This window comes from Macrotis lagotis, chromosome 3, assembly GCF_037893015.1.
Source record: "Macrotis lagotis isolate mMagLag1 chromosome 3, bilby.v1.9.chrom.fasta, whole genome shotgun sequence".
Lineage (NCBI taxonomy): Eukaryota > Metazoa > Chordata > Mammalia > Peramelemorphia > Peramelidae > Macrotis > Macrotis lagotis.
In genome coordinates, this window is record NC_133660.1 from 59,634,682 (window position 1) to 59,648,170 (window position 13,489).

Sequence of the window (13,489 nt, forward strand, 5' to 3'; positions counted from 1 at the left end):
TTCTCCCTGACTAGAGAGATATAGAATTTGGCTATAATATTCTTGGGAGTTTTCATTTTTGGATCTCTTCCAAGAGGTAATTCTTTCAAATTTCATTTTAACCTCAGAATATCACCTTGATAATTTCTTGAAAGATAATGTCTAGAGCCTCATTTTTTGATTATGGTTTTCAGATAATCCAATAATTTTACAATTATCTTTCGAGGATCTATTTCCAGGTTAGCTATTTTTTCCAATGAGATATTTCACAATGTCTATTTTTTCATTTTGATTTTCTTTTATTGCTTTTTTGATGTCTCATATAAAGTCATTAGTTTCCACTTGATGAATTCTACATTTTTTTTTGCAAGGCAAGGGATTAAGTGGCTTGCCTAAGGCCACACAGCTATTAAGTGTCTAATGCTGCATTTGAACTCAGGTCCTCCTGATGCCAGGGCTGGTGCTCTATCCACCCATGAATTCTACTTTTTAAGGACATTTTTTTTCTTCAGTGAATTTTTGGACCCTTTCCCCAATAGCTGACCAATTCTGCTTTTTTAAGGAATTCTTCTCCTCAGGGAACTTCTGGATATCTTTTCCATTCGACCAATTCTGCTTTTCAAGGCATTCTTTTTTTTTTACTAATGGCCCTATTTTTTTTAAGGTTCTACTGCAGTATTTCTTGGTCCCAGCTTTTACTAAACTGTTGACTTTTTTCATGAATTTCTTGCATCAATCTCATTTCTCTTCCTGACTCTTCTAACCTCTCTTATTTGATTTGTAAAATCCTTTTTGTATTCTTCCATGGTCTGAGATCAATTCATATTTTCCTTGGAGGTTTGGAATGTAGAGTCTTGGCTTTATTGTCTTCTTCTAAGTGTGTATTTTGATTCTCCACTACAAAGTTAAACTTTCCTAGTCAGAATTTTTTCTGCCATTTGCTCATTTTTCCAGACTATTTCTTGACTTATAAAACTTTGCTAAAATGGGGCTCTGCTTTCAGGATAGAGAGCACACTGTCCCAAGCTTTGGGGCTTTTGTGTAGCTGTTTTCAGATATACTTCTAGAGACCTCAAAAGGATCTGTGTGTTTATTAATCTTCTGGTTTCTGCATAACCACAAACTTTCCTTTCTCCCTTGGAACTGTAAAGAGGGTCAGATCCCATCTCCACTGTGGCTGCAAGCTCAGAGTGCTTATGTTCCTCCTCACCCTGGGACACTCAAGACTGCAATCAGATCTGATTATGGGCAAAGCAAGAGTCCTGTCCCCAGGGCCAGCAAAAGGTTCCTTTCTGAACAGCTATCCTGGTTTGCTAGGATACAGTCTGCATTGGATAATTTCACGTGACCTTCTAAGTTGTCTTTGGTTAAGAAAAAAAGTTGTCTTTGGGTTCTGCCACTCCAGAATTTGTTCTAAGGCATTATTTAAAGATGTTTAGAAACATTTGGGAGAGTTCAGCTCAGTTCCAGACTTTTTTCTGTCACCTAGGCTCTACCTCTCCACTGCATGGAATTCTTAAAGTATCTTCCAAGCACAGGTCATATGCCAACATCATAAGCCACTTGATTGATTCCCCTCCCAATGGTTGGTATTCTCCTCACCCCAATATATTTTGTATTCATCCTAGTGAATATACCTAGTATTTGTGAATATGTTTTTACCATTAGACTCTAAACTCCCTAAGGTCAGGGATTATTATTTCTCTCTTTGCATTCACAATATAGCAGGGGCTCAATAAATGCTTATTAAATTGAAATGAATTGTTAAAATGTAGGCTGACCAGATATCCTCTGAGGTTCTGTCCAATTCAATTCCATCCAATTCTAATTCTCTTTCTTTTGAAAGTAATGATTTGAAAAGAGAAAATGAATCAGTGATAAGGGAAAAACCAAAACATTTATCAGTTTCTAAGAAGAGGCTATCATCACATAAGCTACACTGGACAAATTTTTAACTAGCCTTTATCTTGTACCAGATTCGAAACGAGAAAATTCACATTAAGTCCATTTTTATTAGCCAATATCACTCTTCTCAGAATGTTCACAAAGTATCAGTTCTACTTTGACATCTGGTTGTAGATCAGTAGCAATTTAACCTGGATTTTATAAGCTTGGTCAACTAAGTATATGACCTCAAATAATACTTGAGACCAATTCCCTGTGTTTTTTTTTACTTTTTATAAAAGCTAAAGGACTATTTTGGCCCCATGGAATTACTGCTGATTAATGTGATAAAATTGCTCAGCAGTTACATGAGGTTTGGCATGAAAAAGCTTGGCATAATAGAAGAAAAAATACAATCATCTAAAAAAGTACTCACTGAAACTGTGCTTTGAGGCAAAAAAGAAAAAAAAAGGTAGGTCCAGGGATAGTTGTCCATGTTTCAATGTTAATTTGTTTTTATACTGGTTTAAAAGGAATCATAAGTTAAATTCTTTGGAATTATATAATCAAATGAACCATGAAAATTACTTGTAAAAATAAAATGTTCTTTGTTGGGCTGATTTAGATTCTTTATAAGGCTTTTTTATAAAGTGAGACTAAAGAATTCAAATGGACTAAAATAAATTTAAGGGTTTATTTTTGGCAGGCTAGGGAGGAGAAAGCTAGGAAATACATTTTTAAGTGGCATCAAGTAGATAGAGATGGCTATGTTTTCTGCACTTTTTAAAGAGCTTTCAGTTATTATACTGAAGATGAATATGCACATATATATGTACATATTACTCAGATTATTACTGTGAATAGCTCATAATTCTATAGTACTTTATGTTTTACAAAATACTTGTTTATTGACACTTACTATGTGACCACAGGTCTGAGGCAATCACAACCCTGACTGCATTGCTAAAAAAAAAAACCAAACAAAAAATACTTGTTTAAGAACCCATTCAGAGGTATGTTGTTTTAGGACCTCTATTTTATAGGTACAGAAACTGAGGCTCAGGGAACTTGTATACAGTCACATAATTAGTTCTATATATATAGCAACATTCTACAGACAGGAATCAAAACAAACCATGCTATTTTCCCATTTATATGCCAGCTGAATTAATTATCCTCTTAGAGGCTCAGAACAGGATAATTTCTAATCAAACCACCCACCTCTGTATATTTTTTCTTCAATATTAGCTAAGGTTTTTAAAAATATCACATTTTTTGAACAATAATTTCTGCTTAGTGCCTAGGAACTTGTTAACTATATTCTACAATTAAAATTTATAGCTTCACAGATATAAGGAAGGAGAAAAGGAATGAAAAACAGGAATTAAAAAGCATTCATTTGGCATTTACAAAACTATTGATGTTTCTGTCTTTTTGCAGAAGGAAACTGATAATGAGCATATGGTCTCTTCTAACTCAAATTGCAACTCCAAAATTTGGCCCAATGCAACTTCTATGCCATAGTAAAATACACATAATCTATAACGTCATTTTCTATAATCTCAAAGAAATTGTCAATCAACCAGGAAAGTGCATTAACTAGCATGGACACTTGAAAAAGAATGGAGTCTGTGGAAACTAATGACTTCATATGATAGCATGAGTCTGTTAAACAAAACCAAAAAATTGAAAAAATAGAAGAAAATGAAAAATACCTCTTCAGGAAAACCACTGATCTCAAGAACAGATCAAGAACGGACAACCTGAGCATTATAGATCTTCCAGAAAACATAGAAGAGGGGGAAAAAAAGCCTGGACTTAATATTACAGGATTAGTGATGGAAAACTGCCCTGATATCATGGAACCAGAGGGCAAAATATTTATTGAAAGAATACATCCTTCCCCTCTGGAAAGAGATCCTAAAATGAAAACACCAAGGAATGTTGTGGTCAAATTCCAGAACTATTAGATAAAAGAGAAAATCCTGCAGGCAGCCAAAAAGAAACAATTTAGATATCAAGGAGCCAAAGTAAGAATTACACAGGACCTGGCTGCAACAACATCAAAGGATCACAGGGCCTGGAATGAGATATTCCAAAGAGCAAGGGAGCTTGGAATGAAGCCAAGAACCTACTACCCACAAAAATTGAGCCTTTTCTTCCAGAGGAAAAGATGGACATTTAACAAACTTTCAAAATTTCCTGAGGAAAAGACCAGAGCTAAATCGAAAATTTGGACATCAAACAGGAGGCTCAAGAAACGCATGAAAAGGTAAAAAACGGGGGGGGGGGGGGGGGGGGGTAAAGGAAAAAGAACTGCTCTCCAGTAAGATGAAACTGGTTATATCGCCCACATGGGAGAAAGATTCTCATAACTCTTGAGAACTATAACTCTATTACAGAGAATATACTTAGAAGAAATGCATACTCATGACTTATCCAAGAGACTGCTATTTAACAAGATAAAACTGACTATAGCCCTGCCTGGGAGAAAGACTAATAACTCTTGAGAAGTGTAACTTTATTAGAGAGAATATACTTAGCCAGAAGTGATGGACACTCATGACTTTTCTGTGATTCAGATAAAAGACCTATTGTAATAGAAGGAAAGAAGGGAGGAGGTGAGAACCACCTGAATCTTCCTTTCATCAGACTGGCTTGAAGTTAACTTACACACACACTCAGCTAAGAAACTTATCTTACCTTTCAGTATTAAAAGGGGAAAAGGTGAGGGGGGGGGACAGGGAAGGGGAAAAAAGGGGGAACAAACAGAAGGAAGGGAAGGAAGAAGGGAAAAAGGGAAAGAAAGAGGAGGGGGTGGATACAGGAATGCAAACACACTGAAGGTGGTGGTATTCAGAAACAAAATACTGGGGAATATGTATAAACTGAAAAAAGGGGAAAAAATACAATCAGAGGGAAGATAGCATGGAGGGCAACAAAGCATTAGCAATTATAACTTTGAATGTGAATGGGTTGACCTCTCCCTTAAAACATAAGTGAATAGCAGAGGAGATTAAAAACCAGGATCCTATAATATGCTGCTTACAAGAAACTCATTTGAAGCAGAGAGATACATACAGAGTAAAGGTAAAAGGCTGGAGCAAAAAATATTTTGCTTCAGCTGAAGTGAAAAAAGCAGGGGTAGCAATCCTTATCACAGACAAAGCAGCTGCACAAACAGATAGCATTAAAAGGGATAAGGAAGGAAACTATATCCTCCTAAAAGGTATAGACAATAAACGCATTTCAGTACTAAATATGTATGCACCCAATGGTATAGTATCCAAATTCTTAGAAAAGTTGAAACGAGTTACAGGAAGACACAGATAGCAAAACTCTACTAATGGGACACCCCAACCTCCCACCTTCAGATTTAGATAGATCAAATCATAAAATAAACAAGAAGGAAGTTAAGGAGGTAAATATATTGTTAGAAAACCTAAATATGATAGACTTATGGAAGAAATCGAATGGGGATAGAAAGGAATATACTTTCTTTTCGGTAGTAGATGGCACTTACACAAAAATTAACCATGTACTAGGGTATAAAAACCTAATGATCAATTGCAGAAAGGTAGAAATAGTGAATACAACTTTCTCAGACCATAATGAAACAAAAATCATATGCAATACTGGGCCAGGAAGATATAGATCCCAAACTAATTGGAAGCCAAACAGCCTCATTTAAAAAAAATAAGTGGATCAAACAACAAATTATTATTTCATCATAGATAATGACAACAATGATACAATATACCAAAACCTATGGGGATACACTCAAGGTGGCTGTCAGGGGATATATTATATATTTAAATGCTTACATACTAAATTAGAGAAAGAAGGAATCAATGAACTAAATATGCAACTAAAAAATTAGAGAAAGAACAAATTAGCCCCCCCCAATTGAGTAACAAATTAGAAATTCTAAAAATTAAAGGAGAAATTAATAAAATCAAAAGCAAGAAAACTATTGAACTAATAAATAAACCCAAGAGTTGATTTTATGGGAAAAAAAATAAAATTGATAAAGCTCTGGTCAATTTGATTGAAAAAAAAGAAAAAACCTAATTGCTGTATCATAAATGAAAAAGGTAAACTCACTAACAATGAGGAGGAAATTAAAGTAATAATTCAGAATTATTTTGCCCAAATAATGTCAATAAATTTGACAATCTAAGTGAAATGGATGAATATTCACAAAAATATAAGTTGTCCAGGTTAAATGAAGAGTTAATTAAATACCTGAACAACCTTATCTCAGAAAAAGAAATTCAACAAGTCATTATTGAACTCCCTAAGAAATAATCTCCAGGGCCTGATGAATTCACAATTGGTTCAAACTCTATATAAACTCTTTGGAAAAATAGATGAAGACAGACCTCTGTCTATACTCTTTCTACGACACCAATTGGTGTTGAAACAAAACCAGGAAGAGTTAAAACAGAGAATGAAAATTATAGAACTATCTCCCTGATGAATATAGCTGCTAAAATCTTAAATAAAATCTTAGCCAAATGAGTACAACAAGTTATCACTAGGATAATACACTATGACCAAGAAGGATTTATTCCAGGAATGCAGGGTTGGTTTAATATTAGGAAAACTGTTAGCATCATTAATTTTATCAATAACAAACCTATCAGAAATCATATGAACATATCAATCGATGCTAACAAAATACAGCACCCATTCCTACTAAAAACACTAGAGTGAGGGAATAAATGGATTGTTCCTTAGAATAATGAACAGTATTAATCTGAAACCATTATTAAGCATTATATACAATGGAGATAGGTTTGAGGCATTCCCAATAAGATGAGGAGTACAAGGATGCCCATTATCACCACTACTATTCAATATTGTATTAGAAATGTTAGCTTCAGCAATAAGAGAAGAAAAAAGAAATTGATGGAATTACAACTGGGAAGGAAGAGACAAAACTCTCACTCTTTGCAGATGATATGATGGCATACTTAGAAAATCCCCCAAAAAATCATCTAAAAAAACTACCAGAAATAATTAGCAACTTTAGCAAAGTAGCAGAATATAAAATAAACCCTCATAAATCCTCAACATTTCCATATGTGTAAAAAATTTTTGAAAACAATTACCAAACACTTCTCATACAAATAAAATCAGATTTAAATGACTGGGCAAGCATCTCCTGCTCAAGGACAGGCTGAGCTAATATAATAAAAATGACAATTCTACCAAAGCTAAACTACCTGTTTAGCACCCTACTAAACAAAATTCCAAAATATTACTTTAATGAGTTAGAAAAAGTTGTAAGTAAATTCATACAGAGAAATAAAAAGTCAAGAAATTCCAGGGATTCAATGAAAAAAAGGTGGAAAAGAAGGTGGCTTAGCCCTACCTGATTTAAAATTATATTATAAAGCATCAGTCATCAAAACTATCTGGTATTGGCTAAGAAATAGGGTGGTGGACCAGTGGAATAGACTAGGTGAAAAAGAAGGAGGCAATTATAATAATCTGCTGTTTGATAAACCCAAAGAGTCCAACTATTGGGATAATAACTCTCTCTTTAATAAAAACTACTGGGAAAATTGGAAAAAATTGTAAAACTCAAAATAAATAAAATCTCTCTCTATATTTTTTTGTAAAATCTTTCTTAAAAAAAATAAACCAGGAGGAATGGGAATTCAGGAAAGCCTGGAAGTACTTCCATCAACTGATGCTGAGATGAGCAGAACCAGAAAAACACTGTACACCCTAACAGCAACATGGGGGGTGATGTTCAACCTTGTGGACTTGCTCATTTCATCAGTGCAACAATCAGGGACAATTTGGGGCTATCTGTGATAGAGACACTATCTGAATCCAGAGAATGAATTGTGGAATTTGAACAAAGACCAAAGACTATTGCCTTTAATTTAGGGGAAAAACCTGTTATCTTATATAATTTTGCTATCTCTTATACTTTATTTTTCTTCCTTAAGGATATGATTTCTCTCTCATCACATTCAACTTAGATCAGTGTATACCGTGGAAATAATGTAAAGATTAATAGACTGGACTGCCTTCTGTGGGGGGAGGAGGGAAGCAAGATAAAGGGGAAAATTGTGAGACTCAAAATAAATAAAATCTGTCAAAAAATAATAAATGCCAGGCAAAAAATAATTTATAATAAATGAAATAAGCCCTTTAAAATCAAAAGAAAAAAGACAAAGTTCTCCTTAAGAAAAAATAAAAGACAGACGAATATATTGTTGTTTAGTCATTTCACTCATGCCCTACTCTTTGTAACCCTACTTGGGGTTTTCTTAACAAAAAGACTGGAGTGGCTTGCCATTACCTTCTCCAAATCCTTTTACAAATGAGGGTTAAGTGACTTGCTGAGGCACACAACTAGTGTCTGATGCATATCTGAACTCAAGAAGAGCAGTCTTCCCGGTACTTTATACATGGTGCCACCTAGGTACCCTTCAGACAGTTTTGTGCAAACTATTGGTAGCATTTTCCTCTTAAAAACACTGTGTCAGAAGGGTGACTCTACTGTGCAAGCACAAGAATGAAGCCTAGAGGAGATAACTTTCTGAATTCAGTGCTCATTACAGATTCCTTGGTTCAAACATAGGATTGGTTAAGCATACGATATTAATGGATTGAATAATAATTCAAACTTAAAGCTCAGGTCATAATTTACAATGTTACTGTGAGAGATTAGAGCTGAATATGAATAATTTTGTGCTCTCCTCTTAAAGGCTAAGTACATCAGGGACAGACTTAAAGAGAGGGATCCTGGAATCTATTAGCACCTCTGGCAACAACTCAGAATAGTACTGAAAGAACATTTCATTTCAATAATTTCAACCATAAAATTCAGAAAGATGAAAGTTTCAAAGTGCCTTCCTATTTAACTCTTAAGATAAGTTCTAAGTTAGTGATTGAAAAAAATGCCATTTACATTAATCAAACAAGAAGCATTTTATTAAGTCACATATGTACATCCAATGCTGAAAATGAAACTTCCTCAAGTAGTTTGTATTCTATTGGAGGAGATAATATGTACACAATATATTCAAAACAACAGAAGCTGATTTGGGAGGGCAAGCACTAAAATGGAAAAGGTTTCTTGCAGAAAATGCCACTTTAGTTCAACTCTGAAGGGAACTAAGCAAGAAGGAATAAAAGAAGGAATCTTCTAAGAGGCAGAGATGAGAAGAGACAGAAGTGGTAATCCTTAAAGTAATTACTTAAGACACCAGATGGCAATGGGAAATAAGGAAAAAAAAAGGGAAACAAGAGACATCTTCCACTTAAGGACAGATTCAGTTAAAACTTGTATTCAATTTCTAGGACTTAATAGTTTTTATCCTAATTTCCTTTGCAAAGTCAGTTTTAAAAAAAATAAACCTAACTTTTTTTTTCAGTTGTTATTACACTTACATGGTACATGACTCCAGAGTAAGATTTCTGTAAACATGGTTTACTCATGGGTAGGGGGACTTCTACAATACACATTGCAAACATTAGGGCAGCTGTATCCCAACAGTGTGAGACCTCATAAGAATTTGAATCTTTTAATGAATACCTATAACTAACTTGGCTCTCTCAGGAAGAAGCAGGATGGGGATTTTGTGAAAACCAGCTTACCACTATAAGGTTCACAGAACATAATGTGGTCTCTCAGGTGCTGCTGGGACCCTGGTTTTATAGGAATGCATGCACACCAATCCACTCACCCACTTATAAAACATATCTAATAGGGTGTTTCTATTTGATCCTTTTTAAGCAGGCTTCACTTGGGTAAGTAGAGCTTTTCTTCTTTGCTCCTTTCAACTATTATTTTTTATCATTATTATTTAAATGTGCAAATTCTATGTTGGTTTCTGACTAAATTTTGGGGAGCTTTCTGCTAATAGAAAGAACATGAAAATACTTAGCTAATATTAAAATAACTGAGAGTCTGGGTCACAAGGAATAGAGAGAACCAATATTAAGTCAAAAGATTTTGGGAGTTAAGGTGCTTAATTTTCCAGGCAATTCTTTAAGAACAGTTGCAGATTTCTGTGAGCTTTATCACTAGGACAATTCTCAAGACCAAATGAAATAGCAGTTCCAGAGCAATAAAAACAAAACACAAAACAAGAAAAAAACAAAATTGTATAAATTATCTTAAAATTTCTCAACTGTTTTCCCGTAACAATCAAACTTTTGAGTCAATTTCTTTCTAACTTCATTTTCACATAGAATAAATACATTGTGTCCTAGTGATGGGGTTAACTGCAATAATATAAATGCTTACCTTGGATTCTGTGTAGCAGACACTAGATAGATAATATTCTATGCCTTTCCAAGTAAATTGTCAAATATGGTTTCCTAGCTAGGCTAACCTTGTGAAGAAAAGATTATAGAAAAAGTTTTTCTCTCATCTGTAAGAAACTGCCTCCTCATTAGAGATAACTACCATCTGTGCCTCAGGAGAGGAAAGGGGGAAAGGGGTCCTCAGGAGAGGAAAAGGGGAAAGGGGTCCTCAGGCAGAGAACTGCAGACTCAGGCACGGCTGTAAGCTGATCTCAGTCTGGGAAAGCACCATCTCTCTTATCTCCTTAATTTCCCTCCTCCCTTTCCTCTGGACTCCAACTTTGGGAACTTCACCCTAGCCTATGGATACCTTACTGACAACCAAAATTTTTCCTTAATGGCATTCTCTCCCCTCCCCATGGCAGTCAATTATTTGACCCAGTCTTTTGATTTTGCTTATTTTCTAAATGGCAGTAGATACCTTTTGACTCCTTTTAACTGAAATGTCTTATGTGAAATTCTCTTAACGCCTCGGAACCAGGGATCTTAGAGAGCTCTGGGACAACTTCAAAGCCTCTTGGGATTTCTCCCTTAACACTAATAAAGATGATTTCTTCTATATAGATTTCTTGTGTCCTATCTTTTCTACTCTGCTCCTGTTTTTTAAGTCGCCATCTTTATATTTTATTTTTCCAATTACATATTAAAACATTAAAAAAAAGTTTTGCATTCCAAATTCTATTTCTCCCTTCTTCCTTCATTCACTTGTTTTTGAAAGACTAAGTCTCCCTATCTTACAGAGTCTTAGTTGGAAAAGGAAGGGATATTCATGGGCCCAATCTACTTCTGACTGGAATTGGAGCTTTGATCTGTTCTGCTGCTGACCTGCTTTTTCTCTGGGCCCACCATTCTGACACTGGACATCCAATATCTGCTTAGCCCACCGTAGCTCAGAAATCCTCTGCTCAAGGGATTGCCCAGTCTCTTCTTCTCTAGTGTACAACTATGCTTGACTTTATAATATAATTTATTATTATTTTTAAATTTTTATTTTATTTTTAATTTAAATTTATTGAAAAAATCCAAGAATTTCCACAATATAATAAAAAAAGACTGCACATGATATTGAAAATACACTAAGTACAACTTGCTATACCTTTTAAATATACAATGAAGCTATCAAAATTTCTTATTTTTCCCCTCTTCCTTTCTTCCCTCCATGCCTTAGGGATAGCTACCATTAGACATAAATATGTATGTACACACACACACACAGACACACGCAGGATTTATTTGCTCAAACAATACTGCTGTTACTGCATACTCATTTGATTCTCTGTATTTCAACTCTTCATTATTTTGTGCAAGTATATTCATGTTTTTCTAAGATCATTGAGCTCAATCACTTTTTTCTAATAAAGTATTCCATCACAATCATATACCACAACTTGTTCAGCCATTTACAAATCAACAGGCCAACACAAAGAGCCGACACAAATATTTTAGACTATATAGGTTCTTTTCCTATTTCCCAAATCATTTCTGTATGGACCTAGCAGTGGTATTGCTAGATCAAAGAGCATAGGCAGTTTAATTGTACTATGGGCATAATTCCAGAATGCTCTCCAAAATGGTTAGATCACAACTCCACCAACCACATAAATGTTTCAGAATCTGATTTTTTTCACGTTCCCATAAACATGTGATTTTTTCCTTCATTACTTTAGTTAACCTGACAGCTATAAAAATGATATCTTAAGATTGTTTTAATTTGCATTTCTCTTATCAATAATGATTTAAAGCATTTTTACATGGCAACATACTGTTTTATTTCTCAAAAACAGCCTAGTGATATCCTTTAACCATTTATCAGTTTGAAAAGACTCATATTCTTACAGATTTTATAAAATTCTTTATATATTTGAGATGAGACATTTATCTAAGAAATCGTCTATAAAATTTCCCCCAGTTTTCTGCTTCCCTTCTAATCTTTTTTTTGAAAGGCAAAGGTGTTAAGTGGCTTGTCCAAGGCCACACAGCTAGGTAATTACTAAGTGTCTTGAGGCCAGATTTGAACTCAGGTACTCCTGACTCCAGGGTAGTGCTCTATCCACTGCGCCACCTAATCACCCCCCCCCCCCCCTTCTAATCTTGTCTACGTGTTTTGTACATTTGTACAAGATTCTTCAAATTTTCTCTTAATATCTCTCTTCATATCCAGGTCATGTATCCATTTTGTTGTGATAAATGGTGTAAAATATTGATTTATGCCATATTGTTTTCCAGTTTCCCTAACAATTTTTAGCAAATAATTCTTATTCTAAAGTCTTAAGTCTTTATACTTTGCAAATGCAAGATTACAATTTTTATATACTGCTGTAAACTGAATTTCTAATCTGTTCCACTGATGAATTTTTTTATTTCTTAGTACTAGTTTTGATAATTACTCCCTTATAATATAGTTTATTTTTTTATTTGTTCCTTTGATATTGTGCTTCCAAATAAAATTTATTATTTTTTTCATTTTTTGGATAATTTGTTTGGATGGCATTGAATATTTAAATCAGTTTAGATAAAATTGTCATTTTTATTATATTGACCCTGCCAACCCCAAAACAATGAACATTTCTCCAATTATTTAAATCTGATTTTATTTGTACAAGTTTCACATCTTTTAAGGGAGATCCTTCCTAATGTTTCAAAGCCTAACTCTAATTCTACCTCTTTTAAAAAGAAGTAAAACTGCAATAGTCTCCTAACTGATTTCCATGTTTCTAGTCTTTCTCCTTTACAATGAAGGAGAAGGAAGAAAAAATAAAAGGGAAAGGGAAGGAGAAAAGGAGAAAGGAAGGACAAGCATCTTAATATGTAAAGAGCTGTACTAAATTCTGGCAATAATATAAAAGCCAGATAGTTTTTGTTCCCAAGAAGTTTACATTCTAATTATGGGAGACATTACACATAGAAGAGGGTTTAGTTACAAGTCAGAATGGAGGGGCCTTGTTTTCTTTATGTGTAGCAGCAATGAATATAACAGTGTATCTTCTTTATTTTCATTTCTACTGATAAAATTATGCTTTTGACTTGGAACTACTTGATAGTCCCCAAGATTTTAGTGATAAGAGCTTTCTTTTCTGAGTGTTAAGAAACTGTGTCTGTTTGACACCACAAAGTCCTGCAGAGGTTTACATGTCCACAAAAGTTGCTTCCCTCTATAACATTTATGGGAATTGACTTAGAAGCAGAACTGGTGGTCTAGGGGTGATTTTGTAGGGCCAGTTTATATGACTATTCATTCCCAGAGCCCACATCTCTTCTTTATCTAAAATCTTTAGTGGCCATTAAAAACTCAACA

General features: G+C 34.4%; 1 protein-coding gene across 3 annotated transcripts in view; it reads right to left on the reverse strand.

The window, feature by feature from the left end:
• The window catches only part of AIMP1 (aminoacyl tRNA synthetase complex interacting multifunctional protein 1), a 52,735-nt gene that overhangs the window by 951 nt on the left and 38,295 nt on the right, over positions 1-13,489 (reverse strand). The gene's annotated exons all lie outside the window — the stretch shown is intronic.